Consider the following 20,480-nt stretch of genomic DNA (forward strand, 5'->3'; position numbering starts at 1 on the left):
GGAAATTTGTCTATTCTCCCACAAGTATTTATTTACGCAATCATTTATTTGTACAAATATAGTCTCAAAGACATTTATCTCATGCTTAGAGTGATAAGCCAATATTACTTTATTTATTTTGGTGCTAAAATTGTTCAGGCTTTTTTGCCTTTGGAAGGTCAATTGCTTCCTATGTCCCTTGTATTCTTTTGACATGCCTTTATCAATGTGGGATTTTTTTGTTTGGGGAACTCTCTTGCTTTCTGCCACTGGATCATCTTGTATATTTCTTCCACCAGTCATAAATTCAGCCATTTTTCAAAGCAGTAGAAAGGGCTTTAAGACAGAAATATGCGAATTCAAATCCTGGCTTCACGCTTACTTGACTACGACCTTGGATAAATTATTTAGCATTTCTAAGATTCCATTTCCTCACTTGTGAAATGAGAACACTACTAACTTTCAAGGGTTATTATTAGTCTAAATGAGAAAATAAATGTAAAATCCGGGTTCCTAACACTGTATTTTAAAAAATTAATTATCTTCCGTTCCTTCTTCTTTATCACCAGTCAGCAGAGCAACCTAATTCTTCTTTGCTAGTAACATCCCTGAATCACTACCTATCTTCCACCAACTGAGGACGTTTCCAATACCCCTTACTTGGAAAAGTCACTTCAGTGACTGTTTAAAATATAGAGATGCCTCATTTTGTGACTAAACTCAGACTTAAACACAAACATATATACATACACACACAATGCACACACACTCATGTTGTGTTACTTCATATATGTGTGAGATATTTCTAAGCTACATGTCCTTAGCATGAAAAACATTTTATATGACATGTATAATAGCAGTAATTTTGAGATGCTAGTATCTCAGATGGTTAATTTAGAGAAAAAAGAAAAATATTTGTCAAAATGGGTAGTTACCATAACAACTGCATGCAAGTATTTTTTCCAATCATTTCATTATTATTTTAACATTTCAGTTTCCATGACAACCAAATGCAGTTAGCATTATCTCTAAATATCCACAGGTATTTTTTTTTTCTTCAATGAATCAAAACCTTTCATTTTATACTAAAGAGATCAAGGCTATCTGCATGAAGTTAATGTAAAATCTATCAAAGACAACCCTCTTTCATAAAAAAATGAGCAAACTCAGAGTAACATTGTGGATATTCTCCATATTTTTCTATTAATCATGTTTATCAAGGAGTTCTAAGAAAACATATCAGAAATGACCGGAGGAAATTTGTCTACATTTTTAGCACAGATTATGAGCTAAAGAAAGAAGTCTTTAGCTCAGAGAGTCAGACCTTATCCTGTGTTGCTATTAGCTTGTATTTTTATAGCACGTCGAACATTTTAGTCACTTAGTGACATGAAGTACGCAACTCTGATCCCAGTGTAGCTCACTTATCTGCAAAGGCTTTATATAAGTGAACCTATTTCTGTTGAAGCTGAATTTATAACTTCATTTTTTCCCTTGAGCAGTACTATTCCTACTGTTCTTTCTCTTTTATCCCTTCTTCCTTCTTTCTCTCTATTATCCTTTCATTACCTCTTTCCTTTCCTCCATCTTCTCCTTTTCTCTCTTGACCTACCAACCCCTATGGCTTATGGTAGTTAGTGGTAATAGTAACACTAGTAAGGCAGGTCAGGGATGAGGTGTTCAATAAACACCTTTTGGGGTCAAAATGCTACTTGGGAAAAAAAACCCAACCAAAAATTTTCGGGCATTTAAATACAAGTGCTTTAGGGGAAGAAAACTCTAAAGTGGTGCCTCAGTGTCTAATCCCTTTCTTCCTTCATTTAGAGAATTATTTAACATTAAGAGTCATCGTGAGAAGCAGACTCTGTAATGCACTAGTGATACACAAAAAGCATATGGCTCTAATTCAGCAATTGCAAAATATAGAGAATTATTTTCTGTATCCATTTTTGTTCAGGTATGACCTCAATAGATATACCAGAAAGGTCAATATAAAAATGGATCTAAGTTATATATTTTTAAATATTCTGTAGTTGTTAATTTGCCTGGGGCCAACATAATGCTAATCAACATAGTAATATCACGTGATACTATCATTTTCTGAGCCTTTTTATAACCCACGCTTTGTAATATCAAGGTTAACATAGCCAGGCACGGTGGCTCCTGCCTGTAATCCCAGCACTTTGGGAGGCCGAGGTGGGTGGATTGCCTGGGTCAGGAGTTCAAGACTAGCCTGACCAACATAGTGAAACCCTGTCTCTACTAAAAAATACAAAAAATTAGCTGGGTGTGGTGGCGGGCACCTGTAATCCCAGCTACTAGAGAGGCTGAGGCAGAAGAATCAGTCGAACCAGGGAGGTAGAGGTTGCAGTGATACAAGATCGTGTCATTGCACTCCAGCCTGGGCAACAAGAGAGAAACTCCGTCTCAGGAAAAAAAAAAAAAAAAGGTTAACATTACGAGCCAAATAAACATGGCCCAATTCTACAGCTCAATTATTTTTTTACTGTTGTCAGCTTTACCTTTATACCAAGGTCCTCAGTTAGTAATTCATATTTCACTTTGAGCGTTCCTCAGAAGAATATTTTCTACGGGACAGGTCTTATCCATTTACCTTGCTTCTACTTTTAATTTAAGAACACGGATGGAAAATATTTAATTATCACAGAAAACACATAAACTTAGGAAACTGCAGAAAAAGTATCAAACTTCAAAGTTTATATATTATAGCAAGGATATTATTTACAACATTAAACAAAAACTTAAAACAGCAGTGATTTAAATAAGACAGAAGTATTTCATACCATCATATAATAGTATGTTATAAAGGCTGTACCACATTCAGTTATTAAGGCTCCTGTTGCTTTGCCTTTCCTGGGATGTCATTGTTGTCCAATGTTTCAGAATGTCTTGTGACCCTGTTTGCATTCCAAGCAACATGATGGAGGCAGTGGGGGAGAAAAGTAGGTCCCTCCTGTTTAGAGTATGAGTTAGAAGTTCTACTCTACTTCACTTCTGCTAAGAACCTATTGTCCAGATCTTAGTCTCATAACCACACCTCCTGATAAGGGGAGGGGTGCTAGTAAATGGATCTGGTTTGTCATATGACAGCTAAAAATAAATTATTTTATTCTTACAAGGATTTTGAGAGACAACTGCCTATCTCTGTCAATCTCCCCTTCTCACTAGAAAGCTGTTTGTGCGCATGACTAATTTCACCAAATCCAAAGGTGATATAGAGGAAACTGAGATAGAAGTGTGGCTTGAAATTTTTTACTGCTTTGTAGGATGAAGCGTGAGTCACTCACTGCTGAGACATTTACTCCTAGAGGGTGCCCTCATCATCGGCTGCTCAGGAATAAAAAAAACACCATTTTGCTCCATCAAAGCTGTCATTTTTAAACTTTTCCTGCTCACTGTTTCAGGGAGCAGCATTTTCCAGTTCTTTATAGCTTTCACAGAAAGGAGGTATTTATTTCCTCTTCTAAATGCATTACCTGAGGTTATTATGGTCTGCTTGTTTCCTTACTGGATTTTTTTCATTTAAATATTTTCTTCCTCCAATCTTTTTTCTCTTTCCTTCTCCTCCTTTTCCCTGTCTTTTACTCTTACACCTCTCTGTCTCTCTCTTTCACACACACACCCCCATACACACACACCCCTCTAGTTGTTAATGAGGGTAGTTACAATTTTCACTTTTATATTGTTAAATGACTCTAGATGGCGGGGAGAGGTCAGCGGAAAGAATCTTTAGCCATGTGTAATTCAACAGACTTGGCATGAGTCCTGGAGTTGCCCACAAGTGAAATGTTGAGTAATGAGAATTTAACTTTCTCCATTCCTATTCTCTTTTGTACATTCTTAGCAACCCTAAACATTATTTCAGCCCATTTGCTGTCAGGTGAGAAGGTATAAGAGTGATAGCTTAAAAGATGTCCATATTTATAAATCCCTTAAACTTAAATAAGGACTTATAAATTAGAAAAATTGGTCCGGAATACGTACCAGAGAAACATATCAAGACTTAACCACAGCTGCGGTTTTGCCCACCAAAGTATGGAGGAGGAAGAACTCCAAATACTCTGAGCCTTTAGGAGGAGCCTATCACAATCAAGAAGCTTTGATTTAGTAGTCAAACTGATAGTGAAAGGTCTTTATGTTGGCAGTATCTGCTGGGAAAGCTGCTGTCTTCCACATATTTTTCCAGAGAAACCAGGCAGGAACTACAGAGGTATAGATTACTTTCAGTATCAAAGTCACTTTTAGGCTTCTATATATAGCTTCCAGGAAATGATTTTATTTTAACAATATGTACTTGGAATATTTTTAGTATGTCCAAGAAAACATGATATCAAATTCTGAAAGAAAAATGTAATTTTCCCATAAGACATATGATTTATAAGTATATAACATTTTAAAACAAAGAAATGCTTAAATAAGTCACCAAATTTACTACAAACAGTCTAAGGCACAGGCCAATATGATAACACACATTAATGTTGAAGGTTGGATTTCTAGAGGCAGAACTGGAGTCAAGGATTAAAGTCCCCATGACTTCAACTGGAAGTACAATTGAAATAGCTTTCAAAGGAATGAGGCAAAGAAGAGCAAGCATGTAGTCTCAGGTAGTCTAGTTTTAACCTGATCCATACAGGACTCTTACTCTAGAAGTCATGAAACTAGAGAGTGGGTTTTACCAATGCCAAGTATATTTCTTATACATTGGGCAACCAGGGAAATGTTGGATGGGTCCACATCCCCAGTGGTCTTAGAGTAAGACAAGCATGGGCAGTAAGTATACTATCTGACTCACCTATGCCTGCTTTATCAGGGGAGCCTCGATGAGGGTGCTCTGGATCCCTGAGTATCAGTCAACTTAGACTCTATCCAATAACCCTTGAAATGGCCAATTAGTCCTTTTTTCTCTATGTATGGTTTTCAAAGTAAATAGCGGTAGGTCTTTTAGGGAAGGATAAGGTGAATCATTACTGTATATGCTTGCCTTGTTATTCTGTGGTCCTTCTTCATAGGTCTTGGCCAGTCCTTCAGTTAATAGTTTCTGGATCTAAGGTCAGTTTTCGAAAACTAGTCAAGGCATAGTGACTTTCACAGTGTGCTGACCTAGCCCTCTGTCCTTCTCTTGACCCAAGTTTTAACACTTTTAAGAATTAAGCAATATCCTCATTGACTACCCAATCCATTTTTTTCTCTAGATCTACTATGTTTTATTATCCATATCTACAGATCTTTGTGGTTGCTACTCCAGCCTTCCTGACCATAATGGTAAGAATGTCCACCATGTTTTAGGTATTTTAGAGTTGCTAAATGGCCTCTGTTATTAAATTAGGTGGCCCAGCATCTACTACCATCAGCCCTGGCCTACAGAGATAGGCACGACCCAGCTTTTTATTGACGTCATCACCTCCCCCCAGTGTATTATGTGTTGCTTTAGTAAATGGGGTATCTCCTGGGGCCCTTCTCAGGTATACAGTGAGCTGCTAGGTCTCCCAGTCTTATGTAGATGATATCATGCATGCTTCTCTGAGCCTTTTGATTTAATCCTCCACTGTATGCCATGACAGCTCTGAAATCCCTTTTTGAAGACTCTGTTGAGTCTCACTGCAACAAATCAAAACTAGCCCCGAGGCACCTTTTCAGGTGTTAAGTTCTATGACACAGAAGAGTTTTCTCATATTGGCAAACTCTTCCTTACTAGCTTTATTTTCGGCCCTCCTTAACCCAGTACCCTCATGTGTAACATCTGCAAGTACAACTGCTATTGGTGACTAAGCCACATTTTTGCTTAATCAGCACTAAGGATCTTAGGTATGAGGACTATGCTAGACATAACTATAATAGCTTATAAAATCGTAGCAGATAAAATCAGTGCTGTGGTGAGGTTTTCTTTGTGTGTGTTCTCAAAAGTCTATTCAGAGTTTGTTTGGATTAAAAATTAATCTCAGTTTTTTATGGTTACAAATTCAAAACCCTATTTTTAAATCTTTTAACTTTAGCATACAAAACTTATTTTTCTATATACAACTTAGCAAGTTTAAGTAATTGCTTGCTAGGGAACTTTGAATAATTTTTGGCTCATTTTATAAATTTTATTAAATGCTCTCAAATATTTTAACCACATTTATAAACTTAATCACGGAAATTCCTATTTTGAATGACTTTAATTGACTTAGCAAACGAAACTTTTCAGATTATAGTACTAAGTGATTCTCAGAAATTAAATAAACTTTCTAAGTACTGTGAATATAGTTATCTTAGATATTCCAAAACTCTGCATAAACCTAGTAAGATATTAACTTATTATGAATTTATATCACTCAATTTTACACATTAAATTGGACTTATAAGATTATCACATTAATACAGCAAGTTCTGTTAAAATGTAGAAGTACATGAAATGGCAAATATCTATTAGACATCTTTTTAAAGTTAAAATAGTAATGCTAATGTTTTTATTTTCTTAATTGTTTTGTATCTAATTCTAAATATCTTGGAGTAAAATACATATACCCAGTAAGGAAGAAAATTGTCATCTCACTTAACTGGGGTTAGGTAACATCTTGAAGACAAGACAGAGCTGTCAACTTCCAGGGAGATTTGTCTCAAAGCCTAGACAATCAGTAGTAGTCACTGTACCATTGGCTTCGATATTTCAAAACTGTTTAGTCATGTAGCTTACAGAGCCTACTTATTCTCAACTCTCACCCAGGTTGAATACTTTATTAAACTTTGCAGGTCTAGGGGGTTTAAACAGATCTAAATGTTTTCCTACTTAATTCGAATAGCCTTATAATTTCACGAAATCCTAGGTTATGTGGTTTGGTTATTTTTTTTTCTTTAAGTTAAACACCATGATTGAGTCTTAGAAGCCTGCATTCCTGTGTGCTTAAGACTATACAAATCTTTTGTACATTTGAAATAATTCCCAGTAAATTTTGGATATTTCACAGTTTTATCTGACTGTGGACACAATTTACAAAGTTCCTTTACAGACAAAAGTTATAATGTACTATTTCACACTGAGAAAGAAATCAGTTCTTGATTTTCTGAAGATCTTGCTCCTACAAATTTTTCCAACCATCCATCCATCCATTCATTCATCCACTGAACATTTACCAATGTCCTCACTGCTGTGAAATGCCTTTTCTGAGGAGGAAGTCAAGTAACTGAGAATTTATTGCCTCATGTTGAAGAGAAACATGTCAGAGAAGCAGCACCCTTGCTTATTTCATCTACACAACAAGAATAATGATGAATATAAAACTTTTTTGCACAAGGCTGAGGATACAGTCAACTTTGAATATATAGGTTCAAAGTATAGGCAGTATAGGTACAATACAGCACCACAGTTAGGGCTGGACTCTGTGTTATGGAGGTATATTCCTGGAAAATGGGTATGAGGATGACCTCATCATTTTGTGAACACTCAGGAATATATTGAGGCTGTTTGTTGCTTGCTTGGTGATTGAGGTGAGTATAAAACATTGCAGATTCAATCTCAGTATGTTTTTAAAATGATAGTGGAGCCTATAGCATCACAGAATTCAGATATGGCCTGAAACAAAAGAAGTGTTCTTTAAAAAATTTCCACTGAGTATCCACTACTCGACCATAACTCAGCACCGTTCTGGATGCTGAGAATACTAAAGTGGAACGAAACACTTTTGTTTTCATTGCATAAAGAAAATGTGGTATGTATCTACAATGGTATATTACTCCGCCATAAAAAGGAATAAAATTATTTCGGGCAGCATCTTGGATGGCCATTATCTTAAGCCGGAAACAGAAAGTCAAATCTCAAAATATTCTCATAGTAGAAGCTAAATAATATGTAAACATGGATACAGAGAATGGAATTATAGACACTGGAGACTTGAAAGGATGGCACAGTGGAAGGGGGATGAGGAATGAGGCATTGCTTAGCAGGTATAATGCATACTATTCAGGTGATGCTTACACTAAAAGCACAGACTTCACCACTATGCAACATATCCATTAACAAAACTGTACTTGTACCCCCTAAATTTATACCCAAAAAAGTGAACAAAACAGGAAGAACAAATTTCTGCTGTCATCAACTTATTCTCTGATGTCTACAGTCTTCAAACTACCAGAACAGAAGTGGAAGCCAGGAGAAATTAAAAAAAAAATCTGTCAAAAGTGAAAAGGAAGTTTCTCATGCTTGGCATAATCCACACTCTACGTGAGAGGAATCAACAGTAAACCATGTGTTTCTATGGTGACTCTGGACCATTTAGGAGAATCCTGTGTTGTTTCTGGCTTTGTTTGACTTTTAAAATGCCAATTAATTTATATGTATTTTCCATTGAAGAAAATTTATGAGTTTCATTGGGCACCTTTTCATTCCATTATGACAGTCACAGAGCAGTATCTAATATGAAGTAAAAATAATTAAGCTACATAACATAAATTGTTACTATACTATAATCTGTAATGAACTGCACCCTACAACAAAGGTCTGTGTCAAAATCTGCTGCATTTTGAGGCATCTTAAACTGATAATTGAATTTTACACAGCTTCTCTAAAGACTTTTATTTGAATGATTAAAGTCATCTGATGAAAGGCGACTTGAACTGTGATGTATTTAATTATTTAATATTCCTTGAGGTTTACTCCAATGGATTAAGTGTCATAGTCTTGCCTAGCAGCAAGCCTTTCTCATATAATCTTTACTCAATTTTGTTGGTAAGTAGAGTGTTGTTATAGTTCTTACCAGCGTGATGGCAGACTTGTGTGGCTGATCCAGAGTTTGCCTGTCTGTGTTTTCCTGGAGAATTCACACAGTCTGTATGTTATGGATGTCATGTATATCATATTTTCCTTTTTAATTTCTATTATTTCTAGTGATTCATTGCATTGTCCATTGCCTTTTCTTAGATGATTTTAAATTTCAAATTTTCTTCAGTGAAAACGCTTTGCTACAAAGTTTTATCATGAACTCCACAAGCAAGATTCTTTCTGCCACATCAGAGTTGAAAATTTTTCCAGCTAGCAGTGTTAACAGCAGTATTAAAGCTCTTCAATCTAGGCAGGTAGCTTAATTTGTGAAGTTAGATCCTATCAGTGAATCAGATTGATTGGGTCTCAGGACAAACAGTTTGTGAATGTTCATAGCAGCATTACTTGAAATCTCCAAAACTGGATATAAGAGAAATGTTCATCAACAAGTGAATAAACAAAATGCTGTATTTACAGACAATGAAACACGACAGGAAAGAAATAGTGATGTAAACAACACCCTGGACAAATGCAGAAACATTATGCTGAGCCAAAGAAGAAAGAGAAAAACAGAGTGCAGTCATGTACCACATAATATTTCACTCAATGATAAACCATCTATGTATATAACAGTGACCTCCTACTATAATGAAGCTAAAAAAATTCCTAAAGCCTAGTGATTTCTTAACTGTTGTAACAGAGTAGGTTAATGCGTTACTCACCTGTTTGTGGTGATGCTGGTGTCAACAAACCTACGGTGCTGTCGATCATATAAAAGTATACTAATACAATTATGTAGTCCAGTTCATAGTACTTGATACAATAAACTACTATGTTACTGATTTATATATTTACTTTTGTCTTAGTCCATTTTGTGTTGATATAAATGAATACCTGAGGCTGGGTAATTTATGAAGAAAAGAGGCTTATTTGGCTCACCTTTCTGCAGGCTGTACAAGGGCATGGCACTGGCATCTGTCTGACTTCTGGTGAGGGCCTCAGGCTACCTCTACTCATAGCAGAAGGTGAAGGGGACCCAGATGTGCACAGATCACGTGGCATGAGAGGAAGCAAGAGAGAGAAGAGGGATTTGCCAGGCTCTTTTTAACAACCAGCTACCTGGGAACTAATAGAGTGAGAACTCATTCAGCCCTGAGAGAGGGCATTTAATCTACCAATGAGATATCTGCCCCATGACTCAAACACTTCTTATTAGGCTCCACCCCAACAGTGGGGTCGACATGAGATTTGGTAGGGACAGACACATCAAAGCTGCTATACTATAATTTTTGTGAAAGTAAGCAGGGAAATTTTTCCTTACATTTTGATAGGATTTGATTCTCCATGAGGCTCAATGAAAAGAGCATCTCAAATTCTACACCCCAATAATTGCAATAATTTTCTAAACTATGCGAGTTATTGTTGTATGAGATCTTGACATGTGTTACTTATTAAAAAGGTGTCTATGAACAAATACATTATATATATATACATATATATGTAGCATTTATTTCTTAGAAAAACATAAAACACAATATTTTATTAAGAGTTCTGAGAAACCCTGCAATAAATTCAAATGTAAATACACACAACAAAAAGAGTTTTAATTTTGTTTAGCACATTTTCCCAAATTTATTGGACAACAGTGCCCCTTATACTTTGAAATATCTGTTAAAATCTCACTGGAGAGTCACTGGAGTACTTAGGAAATTCTGGCATAATTAGCCTGTTCTTCATCTCTGAGTGGAAGAAAATCTATATTGGTCATTAAAGGCTCAGAAGGTATAATACCAATCACATCATTCTGAAAAGAGTTGCTTAAGAATTAAATTTGGTCAAACAAGGTGTGAATCATAATAATGGATCAAACAGAGAAGACAAGTATTTTACAAAAACAGTAGGAGGTATGGATTTATGCTTAAGATTAGCAAGGTAATTATATAGACTTAGGGCTAAGTCCACGTAAATTCAGGGACAATTAATCCTCCACTTGGTATGAAAGATATGCCTATCATGCATATCTAAATTAATTATTAAATATGAACTAGAACATAATAAAAATAACAAGATGAATAAGAATGAGAATATTTTTAAAAATTTGGGCTAAATCTTTCTAAGCAGAATACTATGGCTAGAAGACTAATAAAAGGAAGACACAGGTGTATGTCCATTATTCCTAAATATTAGACATGAAAAAGTCACAAAAACAAAATGTAAAGAGAAACATCAAATTTTCAAACTATTTACAACAAATACAACAAAGGGTTATGTCTTTAACTTATAATTTTTACAATTTAATAAGAACAAAGACAAAAACTCTTGATTCTGTGACGTTCTTCATAAAAGAAACACAGGTAAGCATTAAGCTTTTGAAAAGAGACTTCAATTCTTTTAATCAGCATCCACCAATTTGTCAAAATTAACAAGTTCAATCATTCTTAGATTCAGCAAGTGTCTGGGGAAATAGGCACTCCCACATAAAATACTGTTAGGAGTGTCTTTCTCTCTCAATAAGGACTGGAGTTGAAACTATTGCACTCCAAGAAGTTTATCCAAAAGAAAGGGCTAGAAATATACAAAATGACATTTCCTTATTCAGTGGAGCCTTTCATTTAAATTGAGAAAATAACTATTAACAGTTAAAATGTGAGAAGATTTGTAGCATAGTTAAAAGAATATGAACTTTGGAATCCCAAACTTTGGAAACCCAGCTATCCTGAATACTGATATATTGGACAGTGTCTCAATTTCCTTATGTCTTAGTATGTCCTGTGACATAAAAAGATCCTAATCGTAGACATCACATAAGGCTCCCCAAGAGTTAAACTACTTAATGTATGTAAAATGCTTTTTTCATTGCTGTAACATAACAGATGCACAAATAGTTGTGTGCGTACACACACACACACACGATATACTGATTCAATGGAATATTATATAGCTCTTTAAACAAATGACACAAATCATGCTTTGACATGTAAAATGTTCATGATGTATTGATAAGTAAAAAACAATGAGGTCCACTACATACTATATTACATTTCATATTTATATCATATGCCCAGCTATATATTATATACTATATCATAAAAAATACTTATCAAACTATTAGCAATGATTATCTCAGGGTAAGCAGGGAGGTAGTATGTCAAGGAAAAGGAATAGAAAAAAAGAGGAGAATTTCTTTCTCTACTTTATATATTTTATAATGTTTAAATATTCTGCAACAAATGTGTATTGCTTTTATAAAATAGCTACAACAACAAAAATCCCTATTGTAAAAAATGATTAAAGCCAAAGAAGCCTATTTGATGTATCTTCACCTCACTCTGAAGCTTCCCCTGTGAATTCCGGCAGGACAGGTTATTGATGTTGTCCAACTTCTACATTTCAGATTAAAAAAAAATGTTTTACAGAGTTTACCCCTGTACTCAAAGTTAGGTATGCCTGGGTTTCATAGATCTCCACCTATTAATCTTTTTGTTAAAAGAAAACTCTTAATAATTTATTTTTCAATCCTGAGAGTCAAATTCCCCATGACTTAATTAATACTATTACAGGATTAGAATAAGATTTCATAATGAACTCAGAGGATGCCATTTAAAAATCATTTTTTTAAACTCTTCTGGACTTGAAAATAAAATGCTGAGTTGAGACACAAAGAGCATGCTAATCTCAAAGTTAGAGGTTAATCCTAGGATTTTGTATTTTAATGGTTTTGTATATAATTTTATCATCTGAAAGGAAAGACTTAAATAATGTTTCCGGGTTTGTTTAAATAATCTCTCACTGCAACAATTCATTGAAATTTAATTACAACCTAGATGGTAATTCTCCTGCCAGGCTTTGATATACCCAAAGGATTATAAATCATGCTGCTATAAAGACACATGCACACGTATGTTTATTGCGGCACTATTCACAATAGCAAAGACTTGGAATCAACCCAAATGTCCATCAGTGACAGACTGGATTAAGAAAATGTGGCACATATACACCATGGAATACTATGCAGCCATAAAAAACGATGAGTTTGTGTCCTTTGTAGGGACATGGATGCAGCTGGAAACCATCATTCTGAGCAAACTATCACAAGAACACAAAACCAAACACCGCATGTTCTCACTCATAGGTGGGAACTGAACAATGAGATCACTTGGACTCGGGAAGGGGAACATCACACACCGGGGCCTATCATGGGGAGGGGGGAGGGGGGAGGGATTGCATTGGGAGTTATACCTGATGTAAATGACGAGTTGATGGGTGCTGACGAGTTGATGGGTGCAGCACAGCAACATGGCACAAGTATACATATGTAACAAACCTGCACATTATGCACATGTACCCTAGAACTTAAAGTATAATAATAAGAAGAAAGAAAGAAAGAAAGAAAGAAAGAAAGAAAGAAAGAAAGAAAGAAAGAAAGAAAGAAAGAAAGAAAACTAGTATAGACTCACCCAATGTTCATTTTAAACTGGCATGCAACTCCATGAGTGTCTGCACCAATGATGAGACAGGGGAAAGATGCCAGATTGCATGAAGAAAGACACCTGGCCATTTTGTTACATCAAAAAGAGTAGCTCTATGAAAACATCATGTGGGAATAATTTTCTAGCTGAAAAGAAAGAGTAACATTAATTTATTCTGGAGCTAGACCATTTCTGGAGTTCACGAAATCAGAAACCTGGTATTTTCACAAATTTTTTTTGAGAAAAAAATTTTTAATTCAGGGAAACCTCTCATATGGATGTATTTAGAATTTTGCTTAGAATGATTCAAAGCAAAAAGTATATTGGAAATGTACCCTTGAAATATTTTTAAATAAAAAATTGTTATTTCATAACTGAAGAAATATCCTATTGTATGCTACTAAACAAAATAAATAATCTGAAGTCACTAGTGTTTTTTATAACTCCTGTAACTACAGGATTTAATAAGAATTTACTAAATTTCCTTCAATTCATTCTCTATCTTCTAAATATGATGCAAACACATGATCAAAATACTATATATATTAGCCCTTTGCAGAGAGTTGAAATGTATACAGAATCTTCTCGAGTGTATGTCGGTACCTCTCCGATCCTAACCACCAGGATCTCACACTTGGACTTCTGCAATGTCTTCTTCAATACTCACTTGCCGTGGTTTATTCTCAAAATGAATCCTTTAAAATTTAAATTGCATCGTGATACTCTCCTGCACAAAATCTCACAATGACTCCTCCCTCCCAATCACACTTAGAATAAATCCAATGACCACAGATGGCCTGTGTAATCTGGCCTGTCTAGCACTCTTTTTCCTTTGCAAATCTTTGGAGGCACTGCTGTGCATCATGGAACTCAAACACACCATGATACTCTTCTATACATGGAAAAGTCAACCCATAGGTATCTCTAGTGCTTACTCTTCTCTTCACTTAGTTATTTGCTTAAAGATTATCACAAAAGAGAGGCCTCTTCAGACTACTCTGTAAAAATGAGACCCACTATCGTTATTATCTTGGTGTTATGTCTGATTGAATATTATATAATTGCTTTAGGTTGTTGTGGTTTTTTTGTTGCTATTTTTCTCTCTCACTATAAGGATATAAGCTCTACAGAGTGTGACTTTTGACTGTTTACAATACCAGACACATACTAGACACCTGATAAATAGCTGTTGAATAAATTAATAAAGATTTGAAAAAAATAACTCAATGTTACTTTATTTTCCAGAGTGTGTGATCCTAATATCTTTAACATTTTTTCAAGCCCTTTCATTCAATATGATCAATCTATTTTTTAACTTTCCATATTCTTAAATAATGAAGCTCAATGCTAGCCATTGGAAGGTTATGAGTATTATGAGTATAATATTTGATAGACTATCTGATGAATTTTCCTTTTCGAGTAATTCCCATTAACTCATAAACATTCTACCTATAAAGGAAGCAACAGTATGTCCAAGGGTTATTTCCCATGGAAAGAAAAATGTAGTAAGATATTAGAAGTTCATTTTAACATTTATGTTTAACAGGTAACAACTGAAACTCATAGTAGAGGAAATCAACTAGAGAAAAGATTATTTTGGTCTTGGGATCCTGGTTCTCATGTGCCAAAACTGTGTGGCCCTGAAGAACTGAGACATGTTATAATAATGATGTCTTTTCAAATCATTTGGATGTATGCAGGATGATATAAGAGCAAATGTCTCCAACCCCATAGGAATTAGAGCCTCTGGTGAGACAAGGCAGAAGGGAGGAGACTGAGAAAGGAAGAGGTTTAGAGTGAATCCAACATAAACTCCGACGAGTGGCACAAAACGGAGGCTTTCTGCATGTCCCAATCATGGGTGAGCATTAGGGTGTGGGTGGAAAGGAAAACTATAGACCACAGAAATAAGGTTATGTATCCTGAGATGTAAGGTGCTTATGACTTTAATTTTCCAGAGGAAGTTCTGGTGTGTGGTATATATTTTTGAAAAATCCCACCACAAAGAATGAAGTGGGCTCACAGAGGTCCCACATGATGTAGTGTGATATAGAATGCAGGAAACAAACACAGGTTTGTTTCTGTGACTGAGTAGTACAAAATATGCCACATGGACTTTGAGAAGTGGCCTGTTTTCATTTTGGTGAATAGTAGCTATTAATTTTAATGCAGTCAAATTTATCGATATTTTCTGTTATGGTTAGTTCTTTTTGAACTTTATTTAAAAAATCATTTTCTAATCCAAGGCCCTAGGGTATGTTCTCTATTATTTTCTGGAAGTATTGTTGTTTTCCTTTGCATATTAAGATCTACAATGTAACTGGAATTTACTTTTTTGAATGGTACAAGATAGTAATCTAATTTAATCTTTTTCACATAGGTTTCTAACTGTTCCAGTATCATTTATTATATTAAATTGAGAGAACTGACATGCTTAAAATGTTCAATATTTTTCCAAGGGAAGAGACTACCCTTGAAATATATATGAAACAAGATTGAATATAATGCATTATCTGCTATTTAAAGAAGTGTGCTTGCAGGAATCAGAGCTCTGAACAAAGCAAGGACTTAATCTTATATAAGACTTTGAGTAAGTATAGAGGTAAGTGATCGGCTGAATTTCAGAACTTCAACCAAAGCTGATCTGTTGTTGATTAACTTATTTCAGCCAGGAGAATTTTGAAGAACCACCGCATGGAATTTATTTTTGCTTTGGCTCTGAGGATAGGTCTTTACTGTTTGTACCAGTTGGATATAGAAACTTTTTATACTTACTTCCAAAGCTATGGGCTTATAGCTACCCCCTACTATAGGTTTTCTATTTGTCCTGTTTGATCTAAGTTTCCCTTTCCCCTCTCCCTTAGATTTGATTGACTGAGAAATTTTATTATTCCCTATATCACCTCTGTTAGTTCAGAAGATATATATAAATATATGTGTGTGCGTGTGTACATGCACACATATCTTAGGCACATGCATATGTATATACATTTATGCATATACACACTGTTCTTTTAGTGGTTACTCTGAGATTACAAAATGCTTCTTTAAACGATCAATTCTAATGTTATAGCAAAAAGCTTACAATATTTCAATTATGTTTACCTTACTTGTCTTAAAGATTTGTAGCTATGTGTCTTAAATCTATATGTATATTTTACATGCTGAAACATATTTTATATGCTGAAACTATTTTATAATACAATTAATATTCAGTTTAATTTACTCACATAGTTACCAGTCTCATGAAGCTTTATAATTTGCCAAAACTTTGACTTTCCTTTTGGGATAAGGACATCTTATTTAGTGTGAACTTAGTGATGATAAATTCTCTGTTTTATGTTTTGTTTTGATCTGAAAATGTCTTGGTTACATCTTCATTATTGATGCATCTTTTTTTCTAAGTATAAAATCTAGGTTGAATTTTCTTTAAGAAATTCAAAGGTAACACCCGTGTGTGTGTGTGACAGACAGAGAGAGAGTATGTGTATCTGTGTGTTTGCTTGGTTTTTGGCTTTTCTACATGTTTCTATAGAGAAGTCAAAAATCAGTCTAATTTTGCTTCATTTTAGTGTGATCTCTCAATTCTCTCACTAAATTTAATACATTTTCTCTTTCCTTGACTTTTTTGCAGTTTAGTTCTGAAGGGTTCAAAAGTACATTTCTTCGTACTTTTCTTATTTGGGTTCATAAAACTTCTTGAATCTCTGGCTTAATGTGTTATATTTGAAAACAGAGTCATTATTAAAATATCCCTTCTGTTCCATTCTCATTTCTTTCCTTCTGAAACTTATTTACACCAAATTAAAATTTATCACTGCATCTTTTGTCATCTCCTCCTTGTTTTTGTAGTTTTCATTTTTTGTCTCTGTCTTTCATTTGGATGCGTTTTTCCTACAGATGTATCATTTCACTAATTCTATGTTCATTTGTCCTCAGCCCATTTTAAAATATATCCAATGAAACCTAATTACTGATAGATTTTTTAGTATCTTATGTATCTTAATGTATTGTGCTAAATGTCTTTTATACTTTTTCAATTCTGCCATCTTCTTTTTAAAAATAGTTTCCACTGAAATTCCCTATCTTTTTTCTCTCCTTGAACATGTAAATATATTTATATTAAAATCCCTCTCATAAAAAAATTCTTAATCCTCTAAAGTCTTTTTTACTTTCTATGGTTTCTCTTGATTTTTACTCATATTGTGTCATAGCATTGTGTGTTTAGTTATTCTTTATTGCATGTCAGACATTGTATATTAAAAATTGCTTTTATAAATAATTTCAGGTTTAGAAGGGTGGTATATCTTTCCAGACAGAATTTTTATTTGTTTTTGCCAGGTTCCTGGGAATACCAGAAATCTGAGGTCACTGTAATTCAATTTCAAGTGTTAGGTGATTCAGTGCTAGGCTATATTCCCTGTGATGGCTATTCCATTTTGCAATCATCCTAATTCCTGGGAAGCAGAACTTTAGTGTCTCAAATGAAATAGTGGAGAGTTTATCAGACCCCTCCAACCAATGAGAAGCTCAAGACTTCAGCTTTTGTTCATTTACCCCCACAAAACTGTCAAATATTTGTTTGGCTTCTTGATCACTCATTTGGGAACTAAAAATGTCCCTAGAGGAAAGATATATCTAGAGTCCCGGCTCATCACCATCTGTTTTGCTATTCTCTCTGGTTTTGGTCAAGGACTTCTCTACTACCAACTTTCTAATACTTCAAGCTAACAATTTGTTTGTTAGTATACTCGTGTAGCTTAGCTATTTGTACTACATATTCAAAATTACCCAGTTTTCCGTTACTAAAAATAAAAGGTACTAGTTTTAAATGAGACAAACATAGAAGCAGATGTCAGAGTTCCAGATTAGTGAGATGTGACAGAGGACCCCCATTAATGTACATCTCAGTTGATACCAAGTTCATCTGATAAGCAGTAAAAACTAGTCCCTCAATATTCCCCAAATACTATCTTGATACACTATAAATCCTCAAGGGAAAAGAAATAAGGTAGGGATATCTTTTAAGTGATATAAATCTCTATTATCTAAGTTTATATGAATTGATTAATATTATTGGGATGGGACTACTATTGCAGGATATTATTTAAAAAGAAAATAAAATTAGTCATTTAGGGTACTAGTAAACATATCTGGGCCCTAATCTACGCCTATAATATAGCCATCTCTATCAAAACTTAGGTATAACTTCTGTTGTTACCCAGAATTGACCATGATGTTCATAAAATGTTTAATTTCTTTCCGGATGATATTCTAACAAGTTTAACTCTGTATAAAGTTAGAAAATGTATTATAAGTCCTTAACATAATAAAGTTTGCAATAATTACTGGCTCTAGTTATTGAATCTTCTACATGTCAAGAATTGTACTAAGATGTTTTAGGTTCAAACCTAGGTTGCCTAGCTTCAAATCTTAGCTCTGCCTCTTACAACCTATGTGACCTTATTAAAGTTACTTAATCTCTGGATAGCTCAGTTTCCTTACCTGTAAAATTGGAATAATAATAGCATTTACTTCAAAACATTGATTTAACAACTGTTAGTTATAAATTATTCAATAAATGTCAGCTATTGTTAGCTCTAAAACTAAAATAAATCTTCTAGATTTATAATATTATTTTTGTTTTTAAGGGAATAGACTGAAGGATGATACGTGACTTGTCCGAAGTTACAAAATAAGTGGCAAAACCTAAAAATAAGCCCGCCTTTGTCAGGTTCTGGCAAATGTAGTATATTTACTTCATTACATTAATCCTGTTTTTAATCTCACCACATGGCCTGGTTTTTTTATTTGACTGAGATAAAGACCATAACATTGAATATATCAAATTCCTTCCTTCAACACCCAAATCTCTATATAATTGTATCCTTTCCCCTTGTCTCTTTGTTTTCTTGACCAAATCATGTGGATTCTTATGTTTTTGTTTGTTTGTTTGTTTTGAGATGGAGTTTCACTCTTGTTGCCCAGGCTGGAGTGCGACAGTGTGATCTCGGCTCACCTCTGCCTCCCAGGTTCAAGCAATTCCCAGTCTCAGCCTCCCGAGTAGCTGGGACTACAGGCATGTGCCACCACACCCAGCTAATTTTGTATTTTTAGTAGAGATGGGGTTTTTCCACATTGGGAAGGCTGGTCTTGAACTCCTGACCTCAAGTGATCCACCCGCCTCGGCCTCCCAAATTGCAGGGATTATAGGAGTGACCCACTGCACCTGGCCCTCCATTGGATTCTTCTTACCCTTAAAAATATTTGTCTTCTTCCTTCTAAAACAATAAAATATACATAAACTCTCATTTCTTTATGAAGCCCTCCTATTCTCTCTTTCATATCCAGCCTTTTAAAAAGTTAGTATTATTAATTGCCCCAAAGTGCCTATCCACTAGTAATTCCTTTTTGATTTAGCCTCCATTACTGCAATTGAATGGAAACTGCTCTCTAAGACTGAACTTCCAAGTCAGCTGTTGTTGCTCCATCATCTACCTTTGACCTTCCCGCAAGGGTTTTTTGTTTTTGTTTTGCTTTTGAGATGGAGTTTCACTCTTGTTACTGAGGCTGGAGTGCAATGGTGCGATCTCAGCTCACTGCAACCTCCGCCTCCTGAGTTCAAGAGATTCTCCTGCCTCAGCCTCCTGAGTATCTGGGATTACAAGCGCCCACCACCACGCCTGGATAATTTTTGTATTTTTAGTAGACACGGGGTTTCACCATGTTGGCCAGACTGGTCTCGAACTCCTCACCTCAGGTGATCTGCCCGCCTCAGCCTCTCAAGGTGCTGGGATTACAGGCGTGAAACACTGTGCCCGGCCCCCATTAGGTTTTATAGTTAATAAACCCTCTTGATCATTCCATTAGTTTTTGTGGCCCTGAAGAATCCAAGATCTCCACCTATGTCAATTATTTATCAATGATTACTTTTAAAAATCTAACAGTTCCCCATACTCTAACTTCTCCCATCTCTCTGAACTGAGCATTTTTTCTCTCTGAATTTGTGGTCACATCCACTTACAAACCTTGACCATAAATTATGTAGATGTTTCTAAAACCTTATCTTTGGACCTACAGTTCTATCCAAATCTAGGCACATTTTGAACTTCTTAGAGAATTTCTCAGTTGTATGTGTCTCCACCTCAATATAAATCACTTCAGTCTATAAACTGTGATGAAGAAGAGGAAGTAGAATCTAGGCTTTTTCCAACAACCTTCATTCTCACTTGTCCAACTTTCTTCTACTCTGTTAGTGTACTGAAATTGAGAAA

The sequence above is a fragment of the Macaca mulatta genome, chromosome 13 (assembly GCF_049350105.2).
Source record: "Macaca mulatta isolate MMU2019108-1 chromosome 13, T2T-MMU8v2.0, whole genome shotgun sequence".
Taxonomy (NCBI): Eukaryota; Metazoa; Chordata; class Mammalia; order Primates; family Cercopithecidae; genus Macaca; species Macaca mulatta.